This window comes from Adiantum capillus-veneris, chromosome 16 (genome assembly GCF_014529385.1).
Source record: "Adiantum capillus-veneris isolate H3 chromosome 16, ASM1452938v2, whole genome shotgun sequence".
Classification (NCBI taxonomy): Eukaryota; Viridiplantae; Streptophyta; class Polypodiopsida; order Polypodiales; family Pteridaceae; genus Adiantum; species Adiantum capillus-veneris.
In genome coordinates this window covers 93,549,537-93,564,220 of record NC_140946.1, presented here as the reverse complement: position 1 = coordinate 93,564,220, position 14,684 = coordinate 93,549,537, and the positions used below count along the sequence as shown (strand labels likewise).

The 14,684-nt window shown below is 45.3% G+C and overlaps 1 long non-coding RNA gene across 1 annotated transcript in view; it reads left to right on the top strand.

Annotated features, from left to right (window-relative positions):
- The first annotated feature begins 2,931 nt into the window (after positions 1-2,931).
- The window catches only part of LOC147439470 (uncharacterized), a 66,374-nt gene continuing 54,621 nt past the window's right edge, over positions 2,932-14,684 (top strand). The window contains exon 1 of the long non-coding RNA XR_015184596.1: positions 2,932-3,209. This is a non-coding gene — a long non-coding RNA (uncharacterized LOC147439470). The remainder of the gene's footprint in view (positions 3,210-14,684) is intronic.

Here is a 14,684-nt window from a genome sequence, read left to right as displayed (position 1 = left end):
CTCGTCAGATCTTGCTTGCCGACAAACAACTTGCCTAGGAGCCATGTCCTAGCAAACTTGTTTTACAACTTCTTAAAATTGTAATTAAGGGTTGACCTTGCCGAATACCTGCACCTTACATGCCACAGGCCTTGCTTGTACCAGCATGCCATAGGCCTTGCTTGGACGTGAGGAACAAACATTGCCTAGGACCAAAAAATTCCAAGCCAAAATTGGGAATTCGACATTCATAACATTAGACCCTTGATGATATAAAATTATTCGGCCAGTGATTGTGCTCATAGTCATTTAAGTTATCATATGGCATGCAAGAAAAATGTTCAAGACGTACCGAACATGCTCAAATTGCCCCATGCTGAGGACAAATATCACCAAAGAATAAGTTGGCATCCATGCCTTCGCTTGTCGTGCTTATAATGCAGAGAGATCTACAAAATTCAATGAAGTGATAATTGAAAACGTTAAAGGTGACGTGCTTACCTACTCTTAGAAGTCCACTTCAAACGGCGGAAACATGTCTTGGCTGCAAACCTTTTCGAATGTGATTCACTCGAATCGAAGAGAGTTTGAGGCATACAAACTTCATGAAATTTCTTGTTGTAGACATGTCATCCGAAAGCTACATCAGTCGTCGTTGCCCTTATTCCTTGCCTTGACAACTGCTTGGTCACTTTGGACTTTTTGCAATTGCTGCTCCCCCTCAGACATTCAGCAAATGCAATTTCGACTCCAACCTTGGCCGCCTTCGATACACCATGGTCCCGGCCGATTCGGCAAGGAAAACGAGTCTCGGCCCTTGCAAATTGATAGGGACAAGGGGTGGAAGCATGGCATGGGCGGCCACTCCAGTGGAGACTTGGAGAAAAAGTAAAAAATAATTTATTTTTTAAAGACTTCTTCTGGCTATGGTGCTGCAGAGCATCGACGAGACCAAGAGTGGGAGCTTGTCTGCGATCCACTGCTCTGCAACACTCAGTGGTATGACGAGTTTCGCTCCCCATGGCCAGGCGACCTCAACGGCACCAAACATGCAGCAAAACTCTTTGGTCGACCCTGTTCTCCCTCCCCGACACAAGGGACACTACCCACGATCCTCCATCTCGCCCGACACAGGCGGCCCTACCCGCGCTGTGGCTCGATTTCTTTCCCTTCAACCTTCTCGGCTTCGTCATGAAATTGCATGCACATGCATGCCTTGCATGCAATTCCCTGCGGCCTCAAAAGATCTTCCATCCTCTTTGTCGAGCCTTGATGAAACGCCATGCAACCATGCTGCACCTTTTTTGCTACGCGAGAGAGAGAGAAGAGAGAGAGAAGAGAGAGAGAGAGAGAGAAGAGAAGAAAGAGAAAACCATGCCTTGAGAAATCCATCTTCTCCCCGCCATAGCTCCACCCTCCTTCCTCCTCTCCACCTTGCTCTGATACCAGTGAAAGGACAAGGGAACTAGAACATGCTCAACTCCCACCCAGCCACGCCCTATATAGGCCCTTGGCCTTCTATAATAGGACCCCCCTTGGCTGCATGTCCGTCTTGGCCCTTGGCCCTGGCCCATGGCCGTGATTGGTCCTACCATTGTCCTAACAAATAGTGTGTAGCGGGTTGACTGTTGCTCTTGTAGAAGTCACAAGCCTGATTGAGTCGGATCCCTCACAAGTAGCTGAGAGGCAGAAAATGTGGGCAATGTTCCTTTTGATGCTACAAATGTAAGTGGAGCACAGAGGCGTGACAGTCTTTCAAAAGTAATGTTCAATGAGCGAGCAAGGAGAAGTGCAAGGCTCATGTTTGGAGATGATGACTCTGCCGATGAGAGTTTTGACAGCGACAACTAGGGCGATTTTTTGTAATGGAATGTAGTTTGTTCATATTTTTTTACCTTCAAATGTTGTTTTGCCTAAGTGGAGTTTGGTAGTTGATTGATCAACATTATAAGAGTTTGAGTTCCATGGTTTTTGTGAGTGTTGTGTTTATGTTCAATACTAAGGGGATTTGATGTTCAAAAATGCTACTGTTTTTCTTGTCCTCAATTTTTGACTATCGATGTCACCTCTGGTCTTGCATAATGAACTTAGACAGTGACCTCTTTGGATTTCTCGATGAGGTAGAGCATGTGACGACAATGCATGGAGTCTTGAAAGACAGGTGCAACCAGAATTTTTGCACTCTTTCTTTTCCTCAGAAGACCAGCTCACACTTGCCCAGTTTTCAGATTTTGAGTGAGTTTATTTTTTTTTGAATTTGGCTGTAAGGGGATTGCTGGACATAGGCTGCCCATGTTTTACTTTTAAAGACCCAGGCTTGGGCAGGTTACGGGCTGCCATGGGCAGTGTGTAAACGGCCTTAGCATTTCCACTGTGCCGTCTGAACCGGCCACAAACACGAGGTGGCGCCCAATTCGTGGCAGGACCACCTCGTCACTAATTGACACCTCCATTTGGAGGTGGGATCAATGGCTCACGATCATCGATTGATCGTGACCGTTGGATTGCCTACGGAATGCAAAAGATTCCCACTTTCTCGGATCCCGGACTTGAACCCACTACCCTCTCCCCCACGGGATTGACTCTAACCACTAGGCTAATGCGCGCTCGTTGAAAGGTGTGTGTGGGATAAGTTTATAGATCACGGCGTCGCGGACAAGTTTACACCTAGTTCACACCTAGTTCGCACCGAGTTCACACCAAATTTGGTGTGGTGTGCAGGCCCTCCCCAGTTCACACAGTGTTCACGTCGTGTTCACACCGAGTTCACACCAAATTTGGTGTGGTGCACATATCTCGGAGTTCACGCTTAGTTCACACCTAGTTTAAATGTCGATCGGACGGCCAAGATTGCACCCGTCTCGCGACGCCTACTGTGGGCCATTGATCCCACCTCCCTCGGTAGGTGTCGTTTAGTGATGAGGGAGGACCAGAATCTGCTACCCCCCCGAGCGCAGAAGGAGCAGGAGCTAGCTGCCAGCTCAGCGACGAAGTGGAGGTTTGTATGATGGGAGGCGTTGCTGGATAATTTTCTCGTCTTAGCTTGGAGCACCATCGTCTTCATCATGGAAAGCACTCTCCGGTGTCTTTCGCTGAGCGATACGGTCCATGAACGCGATGCCACACGCACATTACTCACAGAAGAAAGGCTTTTGACAGCAGAAAGAAGCTATCTCGATTTCTTTCCGCAGGAGCAATCCTCACTTGTGCAGATCAATCATGGCTGCGTGGTATGTTTCTCCCAACTCGCAAGAGCTGCTTCTTTCACTTGCTTGCCTGCATGCAGAGAGAGAGAGAGAGAGAGAGAGAGAGAGAGAGAGATCCAAACTATGATTTCCAGAAACTAGATTGCTTGGTCAATAGTGCGCTTGTGCAATACATTGTGCAATCAGCATCGTGTGGAAATTTATGTAAGATGGGCTCTCCCTCACAGGTGCAGTCAGCTGGTTGGATGAGTTGTAGTGCTTTTGCCTCCCTCTTTTCCTCACTGTACATCAGGCATGGGAGTATCTCCAGCAGTGCAAGAGTGGAATAGTCAATCTATGGCAAAAGCACTCTCTTGCTCTCACAATTATGTAAGCAAATGGTTGATAGTAGCTCGTTCCTTTTGGCTTGGCTTCTAGGTCAAGTCTCTTCTACCACACATGGATATGATGGCAGATGCAGATGTGCCTTCTAGAAAGGAGGCAAAGAGAGGTCACAGCTAGCTTTGTGGCTGGGGTTCCGATGCATATCTAGATGTATGGTCACTTGTCTAGGTAGATATTTTAGATGTATTAGAACTTTTTCTTAAGGATTTTCACATTGTCTCTTGCTAACTCAAATGGTTTGTGACTGACTAGTTCTATTCCAAAGTCTTCTTCCTACGTAACAACTCTTTTTTTTGGACGTGAAGTCCTTCTTTGGGAATTTCAACTTCTGGATCCTAACTCAAGAGTCTACCACTTTCGGATCTGTGGATCTACTCCCAAACTCAGGGTGCGAAACCCTTGGGCTAATCTGGCTCTAGTTCCTCCTCCGGCGCTTTTCTCCTACAGAGGCTCGTGCTTTCTAGTGCTCCTACTCCCTCGCGGAGAGGAAGTACTCCTGCAAGCAAAAACTCAGAGATCAGAACATGAAATGTTACCTTTGAAGTCTCAACACTCAAAATACAACTCGGTTCTAGAAAAAGCAACCTCCCGGAAGAGATTTCTATGCGGAGAATCTTCTCTTCTAATCCTACACACAAAAGAGGTGTGTTCTCAGGTTTCCTTCTCGTAAATCAGCCCCGTCTTATGTCTATGACGTTTATGGGCTGAAAACAGAGAAAAACAGCAACTTTTCGTGATGGAAACACCCCCCCGTAGGCACTTCGTCGCGATGGAACTCGCCTACTCGGTCTCGGCGACATCTGGTACACTCGGGGAAGCCGTGGGCATCACCAACGGCGTCGTCTTTGTGGCTGGAATCTGCAGTAGCATGTCGTCTCCTTCAATGCTGGCTTTTCTGGGTCCTTGAGAGTGAGAGCAAGGTTCGGTTTTATTTCCCCTAGCAGCAAGCAGGAATAGGGGATTCTACTTGCTTTTTCCTAGCAAGAATAGGGCAGGTGGGGGCCCCTCAGATAGAGAGAGGAGAGGTCGATTTTTTTCACTGGCTAAAAAGAGAGAGAAGATGGGGCGATAAGAATTTGCTACTTTGATTACCGGTTGGCTGCCCACTCCAGCCTCTTTTAAAATTGATATGATCCTGTTAAAAAAATCGTTAAAACCTTATAAGCTGAAAACAAATGCCTACATGGCACTTCCCAACCGTCCCTGGATGCAACCACATGCACAGATGTAATGCTGACATAAACCTTTTTACAGAAAAGCATCTGCTTTCTCGAAAAGAAACCCGCTTTCTAAAAAAGCATTTGTTTTCCCTCAAAAGTTTCCTGTGAACCCATCTTCATTCAAGTGCTTGCTCATCCTTGTGCATAATTCTAACACAGTTCAGAATTTCTTCCAGACTATGGAATATTTCCTTTCCATTGCCCCCGTCACCCACCATGGGACGCATCAGGAATACCCATCACCTAGTTCTTTCTCACCGAACTTACAGTACAATCTCCTTCGCGATGCTCTCTGTCACCCAATCTATGACTTATCAGCGTGTCCGTTCCCGGATGGTCAAGTACTTCTCTCTCGATGCTCTTTGTCTCCCATCCGATGGGACACATCAGAAGTACCTGTTCGTGGTGGCCTTACAGATATTCTTGTTCATAGTCTCGTCATTACTTTGAATGATGCACTAGAAATATTTGTACTCGGATGTCTCCAGTGAGAAACCCTTTCACTTATGATTCCAATATTTCATTAAAAAAAAAATTCAATGTCCCAAGCAAGAAAACCCTTCACTTATAAATCCAATAATTCATTTAGAATTATTTTTCTGTCAGATAAAGGTAATTTAGCAACATCCCTCTCTTATAAACAGTTGTCCTCAATTGTAGAGATCCAATTGGGCCTAGGAAGAAACCGGAAATTTTTTCAAAAGCTTGCTCAATGGTGAGTTGAGCTAGTCCTTTCTCAAAAGAGAACTTTAAAATTCAATTAAAAAAAAAATCAATAATTCAATACTTACTGGTTTGAAAGTAAATGGGGTACTCGACTCTAATAGTAGAAATTCATGCTCTTCCTATAGTACCTTAGGATATCTTTTCACGAATCATCAATCTTACGAGTTACGTATGCAACTCGTCATTCGGTTCTTTTCACCAGATCGGAAGTTTCCTTATCCGAGAATCTGTTAACTCAATTCCGCTTTCTCAACCTCAAAAAGAATGATCTTCCTAAAAATCAATCTAGGTATATATGCTTGCGCTAGTCATGTGCTATTAGACCTGAGGGTATAAACCCCTTCTATGCACCTGCATTGGGAATGCCAAAACATAGAGCATTATCTCTTGTGAGATGTCTTTCTTTGGCAAACAGAGTTTGCCATTCCACCAGAGAAAGTTCTTATACTTGGCCTTTGCTTAGTGTAGGCCGATTGTTCCGATCCGAAGATCCCTTGTGCACAAAAACACTTCTTTTGTCCTACGTGTGTTACTATTAGCATTGTTTTCCTGACGCCCATCAACGTCTCTTCCTTGCGGAGGTCATAAAAAATGTGTCACCTTGCAATGGCTTGCATAATTGTAGGCAAATTAGATTCTAGCCATAGCATTCTCTGAACATATATTCAAATTCAGTTCACAATAGAGCAAACCCGCTTTGGATCTCAGGGATGTTCTTCCATTTATGGTTAAGGCAATTCTTTCCGTCTTGGAAGTCACGACCTCATGCTTACACTAGCATTGTGCAAATAGTACTTGGCCTGCTTACGGAGAAGCATATGCTACAACCATAACTTGCTACTTTAGTGGTCAATCCATGTAGCGTACTTGATGATCAATGACCATCAGAAAAAATCTTAGTAGAGAAACTCAAAGCAACTGAACACATCTCACATAGAGATTCTCTGTTGGAATATCATGGCACGCAAACAGGTGCTCAAGAGAGGTATCTCAAATGCCATTCCACTTCCTAAAAAGGAAGTTGGCTCACCTTGTTCTGGTTCACTCGATTGGTAGTCGACTCACCTTGACAACAAGGTCTGCATCTTTATGTGTTACCCATGTGTCGGAAGGTGTACATAATACTCATATCGTGCTACAGTTTTTGTGAACTCAGAAGATTTGAAGATCCTTAGAACGAAAACTCTGAATGTAATAACCCCTTGACTCGATCTAAGATCAAACCCGCTCATCGAGTAAACTGGGATTTTGTAACAAACTGCTGACGTGTCAAAGCCTAAAGAATGGAGCCAACTTACAGATGAGAGCAGAAACCCTAACCCTAATTTCTGCCAGAAATCCTAACTGTTGAAACCCTAACCCTAAAACCTGCAAACCCTAATTCTAGAAACCCTAAGAAGAACAAGCAACAGAAGAAGAAGTCCTACCAACTTATGGGGATCCCGTCCGATGGGGTCCCAAGTGGCATAAAGGCATTAAAAATAAAGCAGAACACACTCAAAAGACTTTGCACATCAAAATATGATGATGTGGCACCTGTACGGACGTCCCGGAATTCGCGGCGGATTTTTAGGGAAATCCCGAAATTTTAGGAAAGTGATTTTTTGGGGTCAGCTTTTCATATTTGATGCTTTTAGGCTTTGGGCCTTTAAATATGAGCCTTGGGAGCCCTCTCTGGCACTCTTCAGCGCGCAGATTGCAGAGGAGGTGCTTCCCGGCTGTTGTACTTTGCGAATCAGCAGTAATATAAAGAAATACCGAAAGGGGCGCCAAGGTTTGGGGCCAATACTCTCTGGGTGGAATTTCGCCACTCCGTGTCTCTCTCTCTCTCTCTCTCTCATTGCTATTGAACAGTTGTTATTGAAGTGCTAAAAGTCTGTTTAGTCTGTTCTTTTCTATTGGCACGTGGTGCCTGCCTTGTGACAGATTTCAAATCTGGAGTTGTGCAAGCACAGGCCAAAACCATCTCTTGTTCCTTCCCTCATAAAGAGAGTGTTCATTCACTTGTGTGAAAAACACTACCATATCTTCCCTAATGGGTAGGGGGTGTGGGCTCATAGGGTACTCAAGCTTAGTGAAAGCTTTTCTTTGCTTGAAATCTCGGAATGGTTCCTTGTAATGTCCGACACGCAGTAGCAGGTAATCTATTAGAGAACTATCGGATACTAGATCAATTAGTGACCTTCCGGATGGTTTAGCAAACCAGTTCATCACAGAAAGCAATGCTCCAACTTGATCCTACTCTTATAAATACTTGAGAGTGATCAGTCCTGGTTAGATAAATGCATACTTCGTACGAAAAAGCAAAAGGCACTTATGATTTCCTCACAGATGTAACTTTGATCAAAGACCTGCCCTCTCACTTAAAGTTCGAGGGTCTTCTATTCAAATCTCAAGAATTGGATTGAATTTCCTTACTCCAAAACTTTCTCCGGATAGCAATGTATCCTTCAAGAGGAGTAACAAAAATTTGTTGTGTCCATGTTCAATGGTTCCTGTTATGTCCCATTCACAGGTGTAAGGTGCAGCAGAAGTGAATGTTGATATTGCTCAAGATGAGTGCTCCGAACTGTGCTCAAGGGTCCCTTTTACTTACGTAAGGGAGAGCCTTCCGTTCCTTTAGAGAGAGAGTGCAATGATCACAAACAAAGTGAATGCTACTGTGAATGAAAGTGCTGAGACTAAGAGAAGCGAGAGAGAAGAATACGACACTAGACGGGTTCTCAAACCTCCTCCAAGGGCCCCCCTCTCTATGGCGAGAGAGGTCTATGCTATTGATTGCACAAATCTGGTACAATGGTCTAAATGCAATGGACTTGCTGACGATGTCGACGACAATGGTGACGATGACGAGGACAAGCTGAAATCTGAAAATGCCCGGGCTGAACTTTTGAAATCTGCAAAACGTGGACTTTCTTCTAACCTCTGACACTGTGTCGGTGAGGACAGCGATGGCGACGATGCGTTGAAAACGTAGATGCTGAAATCTGTGGACAGCGCTGAATCTGAAAACGCTGGCTGATTCGACTGTACGGCGTGGATCTGCTGCGGGTAGGTGAGATCTGCAAGGCTAAGGGCTGAATCTGTGGTGTCTAAGTGCTGAAAATTGAAAACGCTGATATGATGGGGCTGAATTGATGCCGGAAACTGCAAACACCAGGCTAGGTCTGCAACTGAAAAACGCCAAGTTGATCTGCTAGCAAAAACGCTAGGCTTGATCTGTAGCCAAAAACGCTATCTGCTCTGTAGAAAACGCTAGGGTCTCTTGCCGGTCTTGCTGAGAAGGTGCACTGCAAGTTGCTCGAACTTCTTTTGCCTCTTTTGCTAAAAAGTTCTAGCGCTAGGTTTCTTTTATAGAGACTTAGCAAATTTGCCCTACTCACTTTTTCAACAAACTCACTTATTGAATAATAAGTGAAAAATGAGTAAATTGGGAAAATGGGTTCTATGCACTGTAAAATGCTTATGGTGGGTACTGAATGTCATGTTGATGATCATGTTGTGTGCAACCTGAGGATATGCAACTATTCTAAGTGCCTGGACATAGATGTTCATGTGACATCCCCTCCTTTTCAAAGTGAGGGTACTGGTACCGAGCTGTATGGCGTCGAAGATTGCCCCCGACAACTCTTGGAATCCTGCGAAGAACTCTTCACCCCCACTCTAATGCGTGGGTCGTACGATACTTGAACTTCATGAAGGTTTGCAATGCTTGCTTCTTTGGGCCGCGCCGAAAGCGACAAAGTGATCTGTGGCGGCTTCAATGCTTCAACTGCGTCTATGGTTGTGGGTCCACCTTCATCAAGAATCTCCGAAGAGGAAAATTCCTGAAACCATTTCCAACATAAAACCATAAACATACCCATTCCATGGAGAGTAACTGGAAAACTACTATTCTTCCTAAAAGACTGCGCATGCAATGCAGATGAACAAAGTGACAGAGTGTCAAAGCGATCACCAAACACACACAAAAAGTGGGATCGAAACTTGACTTTTTGACCTAAAGAAATGCTTGCCATGGAAACCCTAGCATATTATATCTTGAAATTTCTCAATATCCCTCAGTAGATGCCTCTTCTCGAGCTGATAACCTTGGAGGTCCCGGTGTGATTGTTGTCTTGGGACTACTATCGCCGCCAGAGATACACTCTGTCCAAGAGCTGATGGACCATGCTGTGGTCGGCTAGGACCTTATGGAAGGAATCTAACCCTAATTTTTGGTGCAGGTTACAGGATGGAAAGTCGATCAACTTTTTGAGCTCGATTGATGTCGAGATTGCTTTTGAGTTCTGTTTGAGAACTTGTTTGGTGATCCTGTTTGGAATTTGTTTGAAATAGATTGTATGTTACGTGACACATCCCAACCCTATGTGTCCGTGGACAAGCTACACCACAGCAGAGTTCAATCAGTTCAGTCAAGTCTAGATTAGCAGTGATCTGGCACTTTTGTGAGTCTATTCGTAGACCGTGCATGCCCAGTCACTTAGCATAGATGCATATCCTCCGGTTGCACACAGCATGATCATCGGAATTCCCATCAGAATCCATTAGCATCAGTTAGGGGAATTTTCAGTGCATTTAGCCTATTTTCCTATTTATTGGGATTTTCACTTATTATTTTTAAGTGACTTTCCAACAAAAGTAGGTAGTGCAATTTTGCTAAGTTAATATATAAGCAAACCCAAGTTAGCACTTTCTGGCAGAAGAGGCAGCAGGAGCTTCCCGCTCAACAGGTCACTCTCGCAGTACCCCCCCAGAAGCCTGGCGTTTTGGTTTTCCATCCTCGCCTACAACATCAGAGCCCTAGCGCTTTGGATACAGAGATCAGCCGGCGTTTCGTACCGCGGCAACACCAGATCCCCCGCATCCTTCCCCCCTTGCATCATCGCCAAGACCATCAGCATTGTAGCATTTTGCTCACCAAACCTCAGCACCAACATCAGCGTTTTCAGCCCATGCACTATCGCCAGCAAGACAGATCCTTCAGCGTTTTTGTTCAAGTATTCGAACCCTTCCAGACCAGCGTTTTCAGCATTATAGCACCTGCTGTGGCAGCGTTTTTCAGCCAAGGAACTCTCTCCAAAAACGCAACCTAAAGAGCAGCAGCATCAGCATTTTCATCCTCAGCATGACCCCCGACATTGCCAATCATTTTCAGCCATCAAGACAGCAATAGAACAGCCAGTTTCAGCCCCGAAACAGTCCATAAATTCAGCCACCAAGAAGATCACAGATATCAGCCTAAGTCGCCGTCATCATCATCGGCATAGTCCCATTGCATCAATCCATTGCATACGCCTTGTACACTTTTGTGCAATCAAAGATTAGACCACTCTCGCCGACGAGAGTGGGGCCTTCGGAGGAGGGTTTTACAACCTCTCGGGTGTCGTATCTCTTCTCTCTCCTTCTCTCAGTATCATTCACTTGCACGCACAATATCCACTCACTTTGTTCGTGATCATAGCACTCTCCATAAGACGGAATGCTCTCTCTTTCCCTAAGAACTAAAAGGAACCTTGAGCAATAAAGATGACTAATCTTGAGAAAATACAACATTCATTCCGCTGCACCTAACATTGTATATGTTTTGAACCTGTCTTGGTGTCGATTTGAAATGTTTGACTCTGGTTTTAATACTTGTTTCAATGATTGGTGATTTTACTCTCGGGTGGAGTAGTGAGAAATGTTGTTTTGTGAAACGAACGAGGAGATAGGATCTCCCAGCTACATAGACCGCCTACAGATACGCGTCGGACGAACCACCCGACCATAGCCACCATCCGGCAGCTCCCCCGTGCTGGGCCAGCGTCCGAGGATGTAGGCATGCACCTGTAAGACCGGGCGTCCCATACCACCCGGCCTCACCTCCTCGAGGTGATCTCGCGCACTCCTAGCCTCGCGGGCTAACCACTGGTACTCTGCCAGTGGGGTCGATAACTGCAAATGAGGCCTTGGCCTCCCTTCTATAATAATGGCCGGCCACACTAGCCGGGTTCACACTACGTCTGCCCGGACACTGGACGTCCATCCCGACGGCATCTGGGCTAGATCCCCTCTCCTGTGAGCGGGACATAACATACTTCCCCCCTTAAGAACCATTGATGTCCTCATCAATGAAGTGGGGATACTGAGCCTTCAAAGCTCTAACAGGTTCCCAAGTAGCAAACCTTTCAAATTGACCCTTCCATTTAATTAAGTATTCGTCATAAGCCTTTTTGCGAGAATGACAGGTACGATGATCCAAAACTGCTTCTAGTTCTCGAGGAATATACTCAGTTTGCATATCTTGCCATACATTTTCCTCGATAGGCATGACAACATCAGCTTCGCCCAATTTCACTTTAAGGCGGCTGACATGAAACACTGGATGTACACTAACATCCGAAGGAAGAGCCAGTTTGTAGGCAACTTGGCCAATTTTCTTTGTGATCAGGAACGGACCACAATATCTAGCTGAAAGCTTATAATGCTTTCCTGTTCGCATAGTCTTGGAATCCTTGGGTATCTTCATGTTAGGTGCAGCGGAATGCATGTTGTATTTTCTCAAGATTAGTGATCTTTATTGCTCAAGGTTCCTTTTAGTTCTTTAGGGAAAGAGAGAGCTTTCCGTCTTGTAGAGTGCTGTGGTCACGAACAAAGTGAGTGGATATTGTGCGTGCAAGTGAATGAGACTGAGAGAAGGAGAGAGAAGAGATATGACACCCAAGAGGTTGTAAAACCCTCCTCCGAAGGCCCCACTCTCGTCGGCGAGAGTGGTCTATTCTTTGATTGCACAAAGGTGTACAATGCGTATGCAATGGACTGATGCAATGGGACTATGCCGATGACGACGACTACTTGATGGCTGAAATCTGGGATCTTCGAGTTCGGGGACTGTTTCGGTGGCTGAAAATGACTGTTTTGGCTGCGTTTTCTTGGCTGAAAAATGAGGTTTCTTAGGGCTGAAAACTGATGGTCTTTACGAGATGAATCTGCTACACTTTAGGTGAATGATGCCGATCTTAATTTGTTGCTGACATCCAAAACGCCAGGGGCTGAAATTGGTCCTTCTGTCGCCGGGGTTCTGCAAATGCAAAAACGCTAGGCTGATTTGCTGTGTCGTGATGACGCCGGGTTGATCTGCTGTGCACAAATCGCCAAGGCTGATTTGATGCAAAAACGCTAGGTCTTCTGTGAGAAAAACGCCAGAGTAGTCGCGGGGGTTGGTCTTGCTGAGAAGTTGCCTGTTGAGCAAGGTGCTCCTGCTGCCTCTTCTGCCAGAAAGTGTGAACTTTGTTTTGCTTATATATTAACTTAGCAAAATTGCCCTACCTACTTTTGTTGGAAGTCACTTAAAAATAATAAGTGAAAATAACCAATAAATAGGAAAATAGGCTAAATGCACTGGAAAATTCCCCCAATTGATGCTAATGGATTCTGATGGGAATTCCGATGATCATGCTATGTGCAACCGGAGGATATGCATCTATGCTAAGTGACTGGGCATGCACGGTCTACGAATAGACTCACAAAAGTGCCAGATCACTGCTATTCTAACTTGATCGGATTGACTGAACCCTACTGTGGTGTAGCTTGTCCACGGACACATAGGGTTGGGATGTGTCACGTGACACTTCAAATAGACCCATTGTCCCACATCTAGAGTCCTTGGAGATCTCTTTTGATTAGCATAAGTAGTGACTCGATCACGAGCCGTTCTTATGCTATCCTTGGCCAATTCGAGCATTTCCTGCATGTCATACAGGAAATCACGAGCTTGGCAGTCCTTGACTTTCTCTAAGCCATAGCAATCGGGGATTTAGGCTCAAATCCTTACATCAACATGAACGGGCTAAATCCAATAGCAGAATGCTTGCTACTATTATAGGCAAACTCTAACTGTGGAAGATACCTTTCCCAGTCATACTGCCTATGAGAGACATAGGCTCTCAACATATCCTCTAACGTCTGATTCATCCTCTCAGTTTGTTCGTCGGACTCTGGATGGTCAGAAGACGACATACTCAACTTCGTCTGAAGGTGAGCAAAGACATCTCGCCAAAATCGGCCAGTGAACTTAGTATCTCGATCACTGACGATATCTTCTGGGAGACCATACAACTTATAAAGCTGATCGACAAATAAAACCGCCAACTCATGGCTTTTTACTGTCGACTTCGTTGGTATAAACTTCGCCATTTTTGTGAGTCTATCGACCACAACCCAAATAGCGTCATTGGCCCGACTAGTATTAGGCAAACCAACGATGAAATCCATGGAAATACTCTGCCACTTGGCATCTGGGATTTCCAATGGGTGTAGCGGGCTTTTCCTAAGGCGCTCTGCCTTATTGACCTGACACTGAGTGCATCTCTTCACATAGCTCTCTATGTAAGAGCGCATTTTTGGCCAATAGAAATATCGCTTGACCAAAGCCAAAGTTCTTTGGATGCCTGGGTGCCCAGTGCTAGGAACATCATGGCATTCGCACAAAATCCTTTGTCGAATCTCATCGATTTCCGGCACGCAGACTTTACCATTTCTAAACAATAGTCCACCTCTAATGGAATATTTTCGTTGTCTCGTCTCTCCAGCACGACTCACTTGGGTCTCCGGACCACCCAAGCCTGTATGCGAGTCATGCCCCGCTTCGACCTCGTTCCATATCTTGCCAAAATGGCCATCAGAACGACATAGCCCTAGGAGAGAGAGATAGAAATCCGTCGAGATTTCAGCCATAGACGTCCTGCTGAGCGCATTGGCAACTCGATTGTTGGATCCTTTTCTATAACGGATCTCAAAGTCAAACTCTTGCATAAGCTCAACCCATCTAACCTTCCGGCCTCTGAGATCACCCTGATCACAGACATAGCGCAAGGAATGATGATCTGTTCATGCAACAAACGTAGAGCCATACAAGTAATGCCGCCATTTCCTCAGGGCGTGGACTAAGGCGTAAAGCTCCTTTTCATACGTTGGATAACGCATCTCAGCGTCAGAAAGCTTCTTACTTTCAAACGCAACAGGACGTTCATCCTGGTATAATGCCGCACCAATAGCATAATCACTAGCATCCATTTAAACCACAAACGGTTTGCTAGGATCCACAATGTGCAATATTGGCGCAGTAGTCACCAAGTGCTTTAGTGTCCGAAAGCTCTCGTCGAGACGCTCATTCCAGACAACAGGG